At 40.6% G+C, this 15,762-nt stretch overlaps 1 protein-coding gene across 1 annotated transcript in view; it reads right to left on the bottom strand.

The window, feature by feature from the left end:
• EPS8L1 (EPS8 signaling adaptor L1) overlaps positions 1-5,216 on the bottom strand; it is a 52,124-nt gene extending 46,908 nt beyond the window's left edge. The window contains exon 1 of the mRNA XM_034423205.3: positions 5,078-5,216. The gene's annotated coding sequence lies outside the window, so the exon portion shown is untranslated. The remainder of the gene's footprint in view (positions 1-5,077) is intronic.
• Positions 5,217-15,762: the final 10,546 nt, after the last annotated feature.

Here is a 15,762-nt window from a genome sequence, read left to right as displayed (position 1 = left end):
CATTAGATCATTCTTTTGGGACTTGAATCCTCTGAGTTTGTTGGTATGCAATTCCCATGAAAAGTAATTGCTGGAGTCCAACACATTTAAAGGTCATCCCATTTTGGAAATGCCACACATTAAGCATGTGTTTCTTAACCCAGGAAAGTTTAAAATGTGGGACTTCAATTCCCAGAATTTTTCAGCCAGCATGTGTGGACCTCAACTCCCAGAATCTTCCAGGTGGTGTGTGTGGACTTCAGCTCCCAGAATCCAGCAGCATGCTGGAAAATTCTGGGAATTGAAGTCTACACATCTTAAAGTTGCCGAGGTTGGGAAGCATAGAATTCTTTATTGGAATAGAATAAAGAATTAGAATTAAAATAGTGCCTTTTAACCAACAATAACAGTACTGAATAAAAAGCAGCCAATGATTCAGTTTACAAATCACACTAAGTTATTATTAGTGTAAATTAGTTGAAGAAACCATAGTAACCTAGTTCTACACCAATATGAAAGCTATGATTTAGAAACCAGCGTTGGTGGGTTTGCATCAACAATGCAAAACTATAAAACATGATTTCAAAATCACGGCTTGTTTTGCACCAACATGCAAAACTGTAAACCGTGGTGTAAAAACCAGAGTTTGTAGAGTTCACATAATCAGCCAACCAAAACAAACAAATTGTACAAAGACTTAATGCAAAATGAAGTCCATCCATTAAGCAAATGTTTACCAGCATAACTTTTCAGTGCATTACTTACCTATGAGGATTTTAATCCATATCAGGGTATCTGGAATGTGTTTTCCATTGCACCCACTCTTAGTTTATCAGACCAACCCTTGTTGTCTTTTGGGGGAGAAGCTAATAAAAACAGTCAGCTTGCTGTATGCATGTATTATCTATTTCCTAGTGAGGAAGCCTCCAAAGGTGTCAGTAGGGTGTTAAACTGGCGGCCCACGGACCAGATGCGTCATGTGTAGGCTACACCTACCTCAGCTCCGCGGATGGGAAAAACATTGCAAAACGTCACGTGAAGGCAATGTGATACGGCGAGACTACTGAGTAGACCATTGCAATTGTGTCCTTAATGGTGCCATTTATCAATAAGCTGTGAGCATGCTAACAGTTAGTCACCGCATAACCTTAGTGGTGCAGTGGTTAGAATAGGTACTGCAGGCTAATTCTGCTGACTGCCAACTGCCAGCAATTCAGCAGTTCGAGTCTTACTGGCTGAAGGTTGACTCAGCCTTCCATCCTTCCAAGGTTGGAAAATGAGGACCCAGATTGTTGGGGCGGGGGGAGTGCGATATGCTGACTCTGTAAACTGCTTAGAGAGGGCTGTAAAAGCACTGTGAAGCGGTATATAATTTCTAAGTGCTATTGCTATTTAAGAAATTGTTAAAGAACAAGGTTTGATTAGATAAGTTTGTTGTTATAGAAATGGCAAGTCAATGCTAAATATGTAAAAGTTGAGGCTGTATTTTATCATTTTTATTCTATTCTGCTGAAAAGGTTGGAAATTAATAGATTTTTTCCTTCTCTCACCCCTCTTTTTTCTCCCACTTCTCTTTCCCCCACTTTCCCATTTCCCTTTTATTTTTGATTTCATTGTCTTTTATATTATGAAAAATATATTAAAAAAACCATATGTATGTACACAATGTACTGCAAATAAGAAAACAGTGTGTTGGGTGTTTTTCGGAAGGGTGTGTACTTTTGTGTGCCTGCCTGTTGAAGAAAGGAAAATAACTTAGCACTGCTGCTTCCCGAGAATCTTGCAAGTTGCCACACCTCTTCATGACACCGGGTGACAACTTTATTTATTAAAGGTGGGTTGCCACTTTCTTGAATGGTTGATCAATGCCACCACTCCCTGGTTTTATAACACAAACGTTCTTTAGGGGAAGAGGAATTTGCACAAGGTGTTTTGGGTTAAAAGCCTGAAGGTAAAGGCTTAAAATACTCTTTTCTTGAGGCAAGGAGAGAGATGGGAGCTGGACCGCCAGTTCTTTGCAAGATCTACATAGAAGATCCAGCCATGGATTTGTCCACATGGATCTAGCAACTATGACCAATAATCAGTACAGAAGTGGTGATGGTGACGGGAAATGTTGCTTTTTCAGTTAGGTGAAGTTTTGGGTCTAAGGTTCAGGTGGAGAAGGACCATTGCTTACCCATTTCCCCTTTCTTCTGCTAGCTATCCAAATGAGATGAATTTTAAAGAACAGCTAACCATCTTTCCTGTACTGACAGCCTTAGGGACAAATGTTCAAAGTTGGCTGTGCTGTACAGTTAGTCCTTGACTTACAATAATTCATTTAGTGACTGTTCAAAGTTACAACAGCACTGAAAAAAGTGACTTATGACCCTTTTTCACACTTACGACCGTGGTCACGTGATCAAAATTCAGACACTTGACAACTGACTCATATTTATGATGGTTGCAGTGTCTTGGGGTCATGTGATCATCTTTTGCGACTTTCCGACACCAAAGGCAATGGGGAAGCCAGATTCACTTAATAACCATGCCACTAACTTAATAACTGCACAATGGTTCACTTAACTACTGTGGCAAGAAAGGTCATAAAATGGGGCAAGATTCACTTAACAAATGGTTCACATAGCAACCGAAATTTTGGGTTCAATTCTGGTCGTAAAACAAAGACTGCCCATACTTCCAATGACACAGATGCTGCATCTGCTGTTGGCATGCAAGGTATTAAAAAGCAAAGAAGGATAATCCTTTGACCAAAGGAGGCTTGAATCATTGCTAAACCATGGCTAGATATTTATTCTTTATTAGGAGTTCTGGATATTACGCTCAAAACTTATTCTTCATTTTGAACCAGTGCCTAATTCTAGGATGGTTGCAATGAAGCCACAAAAGTAACAAAACCCCTTTGACTGTGCAGTCTGGACTTTCCCGATATCATTTACTACAATTTTACTTTCCAGATTTAGTTTTAACTCCTACTACCGGTAGTCCTCGACTTACAACCATTCTTTTAGTGACCATTCAAGTTAGAACTGCACTGAAGAAAGTGACTTATGACCTTTTTCATACTTACGACTGTTGTAGCATCCTCATGGCCATGTCATCAAAGTGCAGATTCTTGGCAACTGTTTTATATTTATGATGGTTGCAGTGTCCCCGGGCTCTTGTGATCACTTTTTGTGACCGTCTGACAAGTAAAGTCAATGGGGAAGCTAGGCTCACTTAACAACCAGGTTACTCACTTAACATCTGCAGTGACTCATTAAAAACTGTGGCAAGAAAGGTTGTAAAGTGGGGCAAAACGTACTTAGCAACAAAATGTGGGGCTCAATTTTGGTCGTAAGTCAAGGACTATTTGTATCTTCCTTCAGAGAATTTAAGACTACAGTACACATTTCGGTGTTACTCCCAAATCTTGGCTCTTAGCCTCTTTTCTCATTTTTAAAATGGACATCCTGCCTTTTGGCCAACATGGATGCAAACAAAGAAGTACACAATGTGTGGACTCCAAGTGTGCCCATTTATCAGGAGCACTTTTTCTGCTCCTTGTTCAAACACACAGTGCCACACATACATTTTCTCTGAGTTTTAAGGATCCATCATTTTTCTAACTGCAAATTGTTGGCTTTTGTGGAGGGTTCAGTTCCATCTCTAGGGTTTAAGAAATAATCTGTTCAAAAGGGCAGAGAGCAGCAATTCTATACCCTGTAATGTGACAGTGGCTGAATTATAACTTTCAGCAGCCTCGGTCAAGCCAGGCCGCTCTCAATACTTTTTTATTCCATCAAGCCGGCCTGGCCTAAATCTTTCCCCTGTTTTAAATTTGTCTCGGCCAAATTGTTTAATTCGGTTTTATTCTATTTTTAAATTTTGTATTTATGTGTTTTATTCTGTGGCTGTTCACCACCCTGAATCCTTCGGGAGTAGGGTGGTATATAAATCCAATAAATGAAATGAAATGAAATGAAATTAGGAGCTCCTGACCAGCTCAGTCCACAATTCATTACATAATGAATTATCCTGCAGCAATCACACTTTATTTCAAACATTCTTTGAGTTCCTGGTTGCCCAACTTCAGAGTCGGCTTTTGATTAAGTTTCCATGATTCAGGTGCCCTTCCCAGAGAGTGCCGAATATTATCCTCTTAACGTGGAATGGGCAAACGGAAAACACAGAATTCTTTTACCTGAGTGGTCCTTGGTGCTCTTTAGCTTGTCTGTTTCCTTGCAGATGTTTCATTACCCAAAAGATGTTACCTACTTTGGGTGATGAAACATCTGCAAAAAAATAACCAAGCTCAGAGAGCACCAAGGACGCCTCATTTCAACCATGAGCTACAAATATTCTCCTTTTTCAGTAACTCTTCTAGCTATAATTGCTAACCATTGATAGCACTGTTCCCACAATTTTGCAGCAGAGAACATCCCAAAACCACACAGTACTTTTTTTTTAAAGACTACCTTTCCCCTGAAAAACTCAGGGAAAAAGGGACATCCTGGCTGATATATATGATATGGTCACATTACTCCTGCCTTGAGCAAGAGTTAGAGCATTAGAAGACCTCCAAGGTCCTTCCAATCTATGATTCTAGGAATCAATACGGCCTCAGCCTTCCTCCTGCCTCTCTATCCCACCCTTTTTTGAGGTATCATTAGTCTCTCCATTATGGCTCACAATTCTGCTAAATAGATTAAGTGCTACCCTTGGCTTCTGAAGTGATGTCCACTTCTATTGAAATGCTGATGACTTAGACCAGTTTTCCTCAAACCTGATGCTCTCCAGAAAGATAGGTGATGTATCCAATCTGCACTTTCCAACTACTTGAAAAGCATGGAGTGAAGGAAAACTGCCTTGATCTCAATTCAAAGCTCAGATTCCCAAACTGCTCTTCTGTTATTCCCAATTTCAATACACAGAAAAATACTATCAAAGTCCCTGGATATGGTGGTCAGGTTCCTAACCATCTCACTCTGTTCCCCAAATCTCCCTTCCTTATGAGAGATTCACAAAGAATCTCATACCCATCATACCCGGGATAGGCCATACCTATCCCAAGGAATGTATTTTGGACATCCCCAATATTATTGGAATTACTTACTGGGCAAAACTCTGTTCTTCTCAGCTGTCTGCTTCTGCTGCTATCATTTCTCCTTGGGACACAAAGCTAGCAACATCTGACTAGCACGTAGAAATTATGAGCTACTTGTATGACTTGAAATACTTATTGGTCCCTTCACAGGCAAACCTCCCTGCTGTGCCACACCCCTTGCATACCTGGGCAGCTAGTAGCAGCTTAGTTGCTCAGGTGAATTACTTTGCACTCTCTCTGGCGTATAAACCACTTGAAAGACAACTTAAACTGCAGGAAGGGGAAGGCCTCTTCTAAATGGCAAATTTCCTTCATGGATTAGCATACCACTTGGAAGCAGATACTAAAGTGATCTGCAGACCTCACAGGAAGAGATTTTGTTATATATAAATATATATAAATACGTATGTGCCTGCACAACTTCTGAAGGCAAGCTGTTCCACTGGTTAATTGTCCTCATTGTTAGGAAGTTTCTCCTTAATTCCAGGTTGCTTCTCTCCTTGATTACTTTCCATCCGTTGTTTCTTGTCTTGCCTTCTACACATCACAATACACCTGAAAAAGCAGTCATGGTGTCTGGTGGATTTTTTAATGGAATCATTTTGTGAAACAGGAGGCTATCACCACTTCAAATCCAGAGTCTCTTGCTTTCTATTAAATCATGGAGTGACTAATGAAGGACAAAAGAGCATATCTTTTAGGTTCTCCCTTTGAGATAAAGAATTGATGTACCCAGCAGACATAAGTTAGCTTTCCTCACTTAGGCCACACAGAAAGTTAGGCCTTCTTTAGAGCTTCTGGTATTGTTTTCTTCTCTCAGGCTGCTGTTGAAATTTTTCATTAACCGAATGCCAGTACTTGTTCCCACAAAAGTTCTTTTATAGCTTCCTTAAAAATAATGAAAAGGGTAGGGTATTTGGGGGGAAAAAAGGTTGTGTTGGTAAAATTTTTAATTATCTTTCTGCCTTCTTTTATAACATGCAATAAACACTGATGCCAGACAAGCAAGTTGTTATGAGAAACGGTGAGGTGATCTTTGTGTCTTATGGTCATGGGGTTCGAAGGAATACTGAAAAGCCGTGGCCTGGGGATGGAGAGGAGGAGGTAGCTGAAGCATTGAAATGATATCAGAATAACAGAGTTGGAAGTGACAGTAGAGGTCTTCTAATCCAATCCCCTGCTCAGGCAGGAAACCCTATAACATTTCAGACGAATGGTTGTCTGATCTCTTCTTAAAAACCTCTAGTGTTAGAACAGCCACAACTTCTGGAGGCAAGCTCTTCCACTGGTTAATTGTTCTAACTGTCAGGAAATTCCTCCTTAGTTCTAGGTTGCTTCTCTCCTTGATTAGTTTCCATTCATTGCTTCCTGTCCTGCCTTCAGGTGCTTTGGAGAATAGCTCGACTCCCTCTTCTTCGTGGCAAACCCTCAGATATTGGAACACTGCTAACATGTTACCCCCTAGTCCATTGGTGGGTTTCAAATGTTTTTACTACCAGTTCTGTGGATGTGGCTTGGTGGGCGTGGCATGGCTTGGTGGGCGTGGCTTGGTAGGCATGGTACGGGAAGGATACTGTAAAATCTCCATTCCCTCCCCAATCCAGAGGAAGGTTACTTCAAAATCCGCATTTCCTCCCGATCAGCTGGAACTTGGGAGGCAGAGAATAGATGGGGAAGAGGCCAGTCAGAATTTATACTACCAGTTCTCTGAACTACTCAAAATTTCCGCTACCGGTTCTCCAGAACTGGTCAGAACCTGCTAAAACCCATCTCTGCCCTAATCCTTCTTTTCATTAAACTAGACATACCCAATTCCAAGTACAGTTCTTTATATGTTTTAGCCTCCAGTCCCCTAATCATCTTTAATAATAATAATAATAATAATAATAATAATAATAATAATAATAATAATAATTTTATTTCTATAACGCCCTTCTCCCGAAGGACTCAGGGCGGTGTACAGCCTAATTAAAAACAGAATAAACATCAATTTAAAATAATTTAAAAATATTAAATAAATTTGGCTTAATTTAAAACCCCAAAAATTTAAAACATCCAATTTAAAATTATATTGCTTACCCAGCCTGGCGGAACAATAGGGTCTTGAGTGCGCAGCGAAATACCCGGAGGTCAGAAATCTTACGAATTTCCGGGGGCAGTTCATTCCACAGGGCTGGGGCTCCCACAGAGAAGGCCCTCGCCCTGGGTGTCGCCGCCGACATGACTTGGCCGATGGCACCCTGAGGAGACCCTCTCTGTGGGAGCGGACTATTGCTCTTCTCTGCACTCTTTCTAGAGTCTCAACATTTTTTTTGTATTGTGACGACCAAAACTGGATGCAGTATTCCAAGAGTGATCAATTCCTTTGGTATGGATCAGTAAAAGTAATCTACTGATAGCCATTTATCCCTAGGCCAAAGGGTGATTTGGGGTAGAAGATCCAGCCCTGCAGCTAAGCAGATAAGAGCACCGGCATGCTTGAACCAAACACATTGTGTAGGACTCTGGGGTGGATATGCAGAACAATCATCATACTAAATAAAATGAAGGAAAAGATCCAGCAAGGAAAGAGCTAAAGCACTCAGCCACAGGAGAACTGCTCATTTTCATCCTGTAGCAAAAGATTAGTCATTTCGCACCTCAGTACAAGGGTGTGTCCACGCATTCAGTTTTAGGTATGAATACAAACACAAAATATTTTTTATAAAAGAGGCACAGTTCCCATTCTGTTTATTCATAATGCAGCTATTTCCAGATTTGTCTATTATTAGACACCAAGGCCGGAGAAGCAAGTCAGACTGCTTATCCCTCTATTACCTCCTCTGCTGGCAGATGGCTCTTCATATAACCTCTTGGCATACTTCTAATCATGGAGAAGCAGAGATTACATCTGGAGTTTTCAGCATGCAAATCAAGTCTCTACTAAAAACAGACTTTTTCTACTTTCCTTTTTTCACAGTAATTTTATTAAGAATGACAACTAAAAACAGATAAATACAAACTAAAAAAAATAAAAGAATAAAAATTAGAAAGCACAGAAAAGAAAAGTAGAAAAGAAAAAAAAAATAAGAATATGGTAAAGAAATCGCTTCCCTGCAGGTATTGTATAAATAATTTTAGTACTGTGTTTCCCCAAAAATAAGACCCTGTCTTATATTTTTTTGAATCCTGAAATATTATCAGGGGATGTCTTATTTTGGGGGAAACAGGGTAGCTTAATCACCTCCCAAAATAAAATAAATAATTTCTTCCCATATCCCATCTCTTATCTATAATCTTTACAGCTTCATCATTTCTGTTCTGATCAGCAAAAATTCATTAATGGTTACCAGAGAAAACAACATTATCTATTTTAACCTTAATCAAATAAACCAATTTTATGTTGCTTTATTTTAATGATCTTGAACTTTATTTCCTCCAAAAGTCCTAATTTTAATTTCTTTTTTTTCCCTCACAAAATTCTTCAAAGTTTTAACAACCCTCTTTTGCAAATTCAATACAGGAAAATTGTCCAGGTCACTCTCTTGGTTTGCATCTGTCAGGCACAACAAATCAGGTCCTCATGGGAAGGTTCAGATTAAATGATTTATTGCTAAAAGCCTATGCACAGGAATCATCTCATAGTCAGCACTTGGTTAGCGATAGATAAGGGTCAATGGCATTCAGGGAGGATGGTGGTGGTTGTACTTAATTGTGATTATGTAATGGTTCTAAACTGATGTCTTTTTTAATTCCTTCCTTTGGCTCTGCCAGTTCTTCTCCTACAAGATCTCATAATTATTAAAGCATCAGCTGGTTTCTTTTGTATTCAGAGTAGCAATTTTTCCTTATCCTTCTTGAAGTCTGTCATTTTTAATCCACTTTCAGATTAATATCAATCTTATAGAAGCAGACACTTTTAAAATTGAGTTCTGAGTCCATTGTTCAAAAATATTCTTCAATAGTCAATTGTTAAAATATTTTGCGTCATTCTGCATTAGTGAGTCAAACTGAAGTGTTCCTCTTCTTTAATTGTAATCCTTTTGGTTCCCTCTAGTGCAGTGGTTCTCAACCTTCCTAATGCCGCGACCCTTTAATACAGTTCCTCATGTTGTGGTGACCCCCAACCAGGGGTGGGTTCTAAATTTTTTTACTACCGGTTCTGTGGGTGTGGCTTATTTTGTGGGTGTGGCTTGGAGGTCATGTGACTGGGTGGGTGTGGCTAGCTGGTCATGTGACCGGGTGGCCATGGCAATGTGTATAGGCACTACTCAGAGGGCTGAAAAAACTTTTGACTGGTCCTCACACTTATGACCATCCTCACATTTATGCCCGTGCAGCATTCTTAACAACCATGTCACTCATTTCACAACTGCTTCTTTTCACCATGGTGATAAGATAGGGCAAAAAACGTAAAAAGTGAGGCTAGTCGTAAATTCGAGATCTGGTCAAAAGTGCGAGGACCAGTCAAAAATAACTTTTTCAGCCCTCTGAGTAGTCCATATGCACAAAAGGACTACCCAGAGGGCTGAAAAAAGTGATTTCTGACAGGTCCTCGCACTTTTGACCAGTCTTCGCACTTATGACTGGTCATCATTTATGCCCATTGTAGCATTCTTAACAACCATGTCACTCATTTCACAACTGCTTCTCTTCACCATGGTGACAAGATAGGGCAAAAACGTAAAATTTGAGGACAGTCGTAAGTTCGAGGACTGGTCAAAAGTGCGAGGACCAGTCAGAAATAACTTTTCCAGCCCTCTGAGTAGTCCACATGCATAAAAAGATACAGCAGTAGAGAGAGATGAAGGAAGGGAAGGGAAATTAGAGTAGGAGTGAGGGTAAGAGAAGGAGGAAGAGAGGAGGAGAAGGAGAAAGGAAGAGGAAGTAGGGAGGAGAAGAAGGGGAGGAAGAGAAAGTAAGAAGGAAAGAAAAGAGAGAAGTGGTAGGTTTGAGGAGAAAGATTGCTGTACAATAAAAAAGATGAAAGGGAAGAAAGCCAACCCCAAACAAATATAAAGATATTAAGATAAAGAATGAATTGTTAAACTTTAAAGAATAAAAGAGAATAAATATGAATAAATAACAATAATTAGAAACACACATTCAAACATACAATGTATTTTCTTTGAACAGAGTATTTGGCCAGTTCACAAATTTAAACAATGTTTAGTCATTTCAATTAAATTTACAATTTCTATATTTCCTTTTTGCCATATTTATTCCTCATCTATTTTTCTAAAAAAACAATATTACCCTTCATCCTCATCTCTAATCTTAATCAAATTCAATTTTCCCTTCTATTCTATATTATACCCCTTCCCATTGTCATCTATTTTTATATCCATCTTCACATTGGTTAATTATGTAATATTACAGTTTAATATAAATTCAACATTTTAATATAAATCAATTAGTTATATAACTACCTTTTTTGTATATTAATCAATATGAACATGAATATTCCAATTATTTCCATGCAATCCAATTTCTTACAAATCAGTTAATTATATTTACCAATAATAATAAATGAAATAATTTCCACCATATATTCCTCCAAACCACAACTTAACCATTTCTGCTTTCAACACAATATACAATTAATAGTATCTCAATTATTACAATTCCCTAGTTAAATAGAGCTTTTTTTCTTTTGTGTTTTAAAATCTTGAACTCTCCACTTTTCCCCTAAATTTCCCATTGTTTGCACCTACCTTTTTTGGTGAGGAAAAAGAAAAGAAATCTGCCTGCCTAATTTTCCAACGTTGCAGCAACAGCAAAGCCAACAGCCTGCTTTACTTTCAGTTTCGTATTTCAGCATAGCTAGGGGAAAAAAATTGCTCCAGCACTCTTTGCAAACAAGCAGCAGAGCCCTGAGCAAAACAGCGGAGAGCAAATCAGCTGAGAGTCGGGAGCTGATCTAATCAAGGGCTAATTAGCCTATGCTGAAGCATCGCGGGCCAATAAAATTACAAAAAAACACTGAAACATTTGTTAAATTGCTGGCTCGCCTGCCCCTTGCCCACCACTATTTATTGGCAATAAATAGTGGTGCGGAGGGGCGGGGCAAGGAGCAGGGCGGAACCGGCAGAATCCCACCACTGGCTATAGGGCGGTCCTTTGAAGCCCCGCGGCAAGAATTTAAACAGTTTTTTTCCCTCTAGCCATCAGCTGGGACTCAGGAGGCAGCAATAGATTGGGAGTGGGCGGGGTAAGCGAACGGCCGGCGATCCAACAGAGCAGAGAGTGAGGGCGAGTGAAGGAGTGGGGGGGCAAGAGAGGGCTTTGGCGACCCCTGTGAAATGGCCGTTTGACCCCCAAAGGGGTCGCGACCCCCAGGTTGAGAACTGCTGCTCTAGTGTGTATTCTTTGGGGGTTTTTTAAATCAATTTTTAAAAACAGAATTCAAAACAAAAATATTTTTCCAACAGAAAAGATTCTTATAAATAATTCAAAAATATTATTTTAAATCCATCTGGACTTTTAATCCATTACTTTCCAAAATTAAAGTTCTAATCATCCCTTTGTTATTTATTTCAAAAGGAAAAAAGTTAGTCTTTAAACATGTATTTAAATTTTTTTCACTTACCAAGTATTGTTGAAAACTCAACTAGTGCTATAAAACTTGTCAATTCAAAGATGCCTAATACAGTGTTTCCCCAAAAATAAGACCCTGTCTTATTTTTTTTTGAACCCTGAAACAAATGCTTGGCCTTACTGCAATGCGCTCAAAAGCCCGATTGCGCTTATTATCAGGGAATGTCTTATTTTTGGGAAAACAGGGTAACAGAAAAACAGTTAACAAGCAATATCCGGAAGTGATTTAAAATTGAATAATACACATCCAGTCTCCTTTTACAAAAGAGGAAACAATGGTTTTGGGGAGATGATTATTCCAACTCCCAGAACTTGAGCATTTTTAAAGAGATCTGAGATGAAAGATGGGAGACACAACAAATCTACTAGACAGAACTTTTAGTTAGTAGGTCTGAAAAGCAAAACCTTTATAACCCAAAGCATTGCTGAATTCATTCTGGAGTTCAAATATCTACATGTTTCTGTACCCAGACCAGAGGTGGTATTCAGCCGGTTCAGACTGGTTTGAGCGAACTGGTAGCGGTGACTGCGGGTCCACACGCCCAGACATAATCAGAGGTGGGTTTCAGTAAGGTCTGACCAGTTCTGGAGAACCGGTAGTAGAAATTTTGAGTAGTTCAGAGAACTGGTAGTAAAAAATTTTCTGGCCCCACCCCCATCTATTCTCTGCCTCCCAAGTCCCAGGTGATTGGGAGGAAATGGGGATTTTGAGTAACTTCCCCTGGAGTGGGGTGGGAATGGAGATTTTACAGTATCTTTCCCCTGCCACGCCCACCAAGCCATGCCCACAGAACTGGTAGTAAAAAAAATTGAAACCCACCACTGGACATAATGCCTATTTAGACATTGGAGGCCAGGCGCATGCACGGAAGGCCCGGAGCATGTGTCGAAGGTGTGCGTGCATGAGTGAAGCGAGCGTGTGTGCGTGGGGCGAACCAGTGGCAACAATATGTGAAACCCATCCCTGACCCAGATTGTTCGTATAGGAGACATCTATATTAAATCATCTTCAGTTTTAATTAGCCTATTAATTTAAAAATATGTCGCTTCTATTAAGTTGCTCCATATAACATTAACTGAGAGTGTACATTCTTCCTCATGTAGCAGAGTATTGACAGGGATTTTGAAAAAGAAAAAAAAACCTAAACAATTTCAGGGAGCAAAATTTGCTGTCACTTTTTATTTTAAAATGGGTGTACAATCTGTGTCCCTCAGAACCACTTAAATTACAATTCAACAGTAATATTTGGAGAATATAAGATATTAAAGGAATCAAGGTTGTCCAACCTTGGCAGCTTTAAGAGTTGTGGACTCCCAGAATTCCAGTGTCGGTCATGCCAACTGTAGAATTCTGGGAGTTGAAATCTATAGTTTATACTTATATCACACCTAGAATACTGCATCCAGTTTTGGTCACCACACTATAAAAAAGTTGAGACTCTAGAAAAAGTGCAGAGAAGAGCAACCAGGATGATTAGGGGACTGGAGACTAAAACATATGAAGAACAGTTGCAGGAACTGGGCATGGCTAATCTAGTGAAGAGAAGGACCAGAGGATAAAGGATAGCAATGTTCCAATATTTGATGGGCTGCCACAGAGAGGAAGGGGTCAAGCTATTTTCCAAGGCACCTGAAGGCCAGACAAGGAATAATGGATGGAAATTGGTGGAGAGATTCAACCTAGAAATAAGGAGAAATTTTCTGATAGTGAGAACAATCAATTAATGGATCAGCTTGCCTTCGGAAGTTGTGGGAGCTACATCACTGGCGGCTTTCAAGAAGAGATTGGGCTGCCATTTGTTAAAAATGGTGTAGGGCAGTGATGGCTAACCTTTTTGCCATCGCATGCCAAAAGTGAGGGTCATATGGGGGGGCACGCGCATGCGTGCCTACACCCATAATTTTATGTGCCCCACCCCCTGTGCATGCACCCGACCCCCCCACACTCTCCCGCTTTTGGCACATGATGGCACGGTGGGCCCAGTAGGTCCATTTTTCACCCTCCTAGAGCCTAGAGGCTTTCTAGGAGCCTGGGGAGGGCAAAAACGACCTTCCCCACTCCCCTGGATGCCCTGAACAGAAACAGCCTATTTGCCGACTTCCAGTCCCCGGAAGTTGTTAAACGGGCCGGTTCCGGCCTCCGGAGGATCTCTGGGAGGGGTGGGGAAGGCCATTTTCGCCCTCCCCAGGCTCCTAGAAAGACTCTGGAGCCTGGGGAAAGTGAAAAACGGGCCTTCCCCACACTCCGAGGCCTTCCGGAGGCAGGAAACAGCCTGTTTCCCTTTTTCCAGTGGGCCCAGAAGGCCCGAAAATCAGCTGGCACCCGCCGGAGCTGAGCTCGCGTGCCCAATATGGCTCTGCGTGCCACCTGTGGCAGGCATGCCATAGGTTTGCCATTACGGGTGTAGGGTCTTCTGCTTGGGCGGGGGGTTGGACTAGATGACCTGGAAGATGCCTTCCAACTGTGTTAATCTAATCTAATCTAATCTAATCTAATCTAATCTAATCTAATGGTTATCAAGATTGCACACCTCTGAAATAAATGGACTCACGTTCATGAAAATACTGAATCTATAAGTATCCCCACCTTTCAGAGTCTATCTATGCCCCAGGGCCCATAGTATAATATTGTAAGCCCCACCCCAAGGAAACTTTGGCTATTCTGCAGTTTCAATAAACACACCTAAAGATCTGTTCTGAAACCAAATTTGCCATTCAAGTGATAGCTACAGCCTTAAACAGGATCCCTTGGCCCTAAGCCAAGTGTGTCCAAGCAGACAGTGGGCTGCACGCAGCCCTGGATAGCTAGTAATGCAGCCTCACAAGATCGTAAAAAATAAAGGAAGTTTGCTATTTATATATATTAACTATATTATATATTTTATACTGCTAGTCCCTGACATACAATTCAATTAGCAATCCTTCAAAAATTTGGATACTTGGTAACTGGTTGATATTTATGACGGTTGCAATATCCCTGGGCCACATGATCCCTTTTTGCAACCTTCTGACAAAGTCAATGGGGAAGCCAGATTCATATAACAACTGCGTTACTAACTTAACAACTGCAGTGATTCACTTAGGCAAAAAAGGTCGTAAAATGGGGCACAACTAACTTAACAACAAAATGTTGGACTCAATTGTGGTCGTAAGTCAAGGATCAGCTATATGCAGCCAAGACAATTCTTCTTCACCCAGACAAGTCAAAAGGTTAGACGCACCTGGTCTAAATCATGTAGAAATCCACTTACAGGACTTAAAAAATAAAAAGCCCAGCCTGTTGGCTTCCGGGAACTGGAAATGGGAGGAGGCCATCTCTGTCATGCCCAGAGGGATGTCAAATGGTCATGAGTCATCCCCACCCAGGGGCAACACCTAGTTGTGACATCTTGGCTGTTCTTGAAATGTGTCCAGAGAAGGAAGTGAATAAGGAAGGATGGGGCCAACCCTAACCTCTAATTTTAGATCTAGAACGAGCCTAAGATGTCACTGAGTCATCTCTAAACCAGCTTCCAGTCTAACAAATTACCTTGTATTTGTCCTGAGGGCGAAGGGACAAGGGCTGTGCTATATTAAGCCAGAAGGCAACACACAGCAAACAAATTAGGGATGCCTATTTTGAGTTGGGTTCGGGAGGTCAAGGCCATGGAAGCTTCAGACTCCTGAGGAGTAGACCTCGAAGGGATGGATTTATAATACTGTATATCAATGACAATCTGGGTGGAACAGCTGTACGAATTCAAACAAACAATGCTGGGAAAACCACCTGAGGCCTTGAAGGGAAAATCTCAGTATTAGGAGCAACTATGGCCAAGGCTATGTAGCACATCCAAGGAATAATTTTCTTCAACTTCTGTTCTTCTTGTGCCATATCCGTCATCAGACATTGGCGATCATGTTGGTGTCATGTTATTTTTATCAACAGCCGTGATGAAAAAGTGGTGCAGAGTTTTATCCAAATCAGTTCATTAGATTTTGAAGCCATGATCTTCTTCTTCTGCCTGGACCTTGTTTGCCTTCAATTTTTCCCTGGAGGATTAAGTGAAGTATGCCATATTTTTCTGCCTGTCGCATCACATGTCCAAAATATTCTAATTTTCGCTTTTTTATGCTGTTCC

Source organism: Pantherophis guttatus, chromosome 4, assembly GCF_059756535.1.
Source record: "Pantherophis guttatus breed Tessera chromosome 4, ASM5975653v1, whole genome shotgun sequence".
NCBI lineage: Eukaryota > Metazoa > Chordata > Lepidosauria > Squamata > Colubridae > Pantherophis > Pantherophis guttatus.
This window is presented reverse-complemented; position numbering and strand designations above follow the sequence as displayed.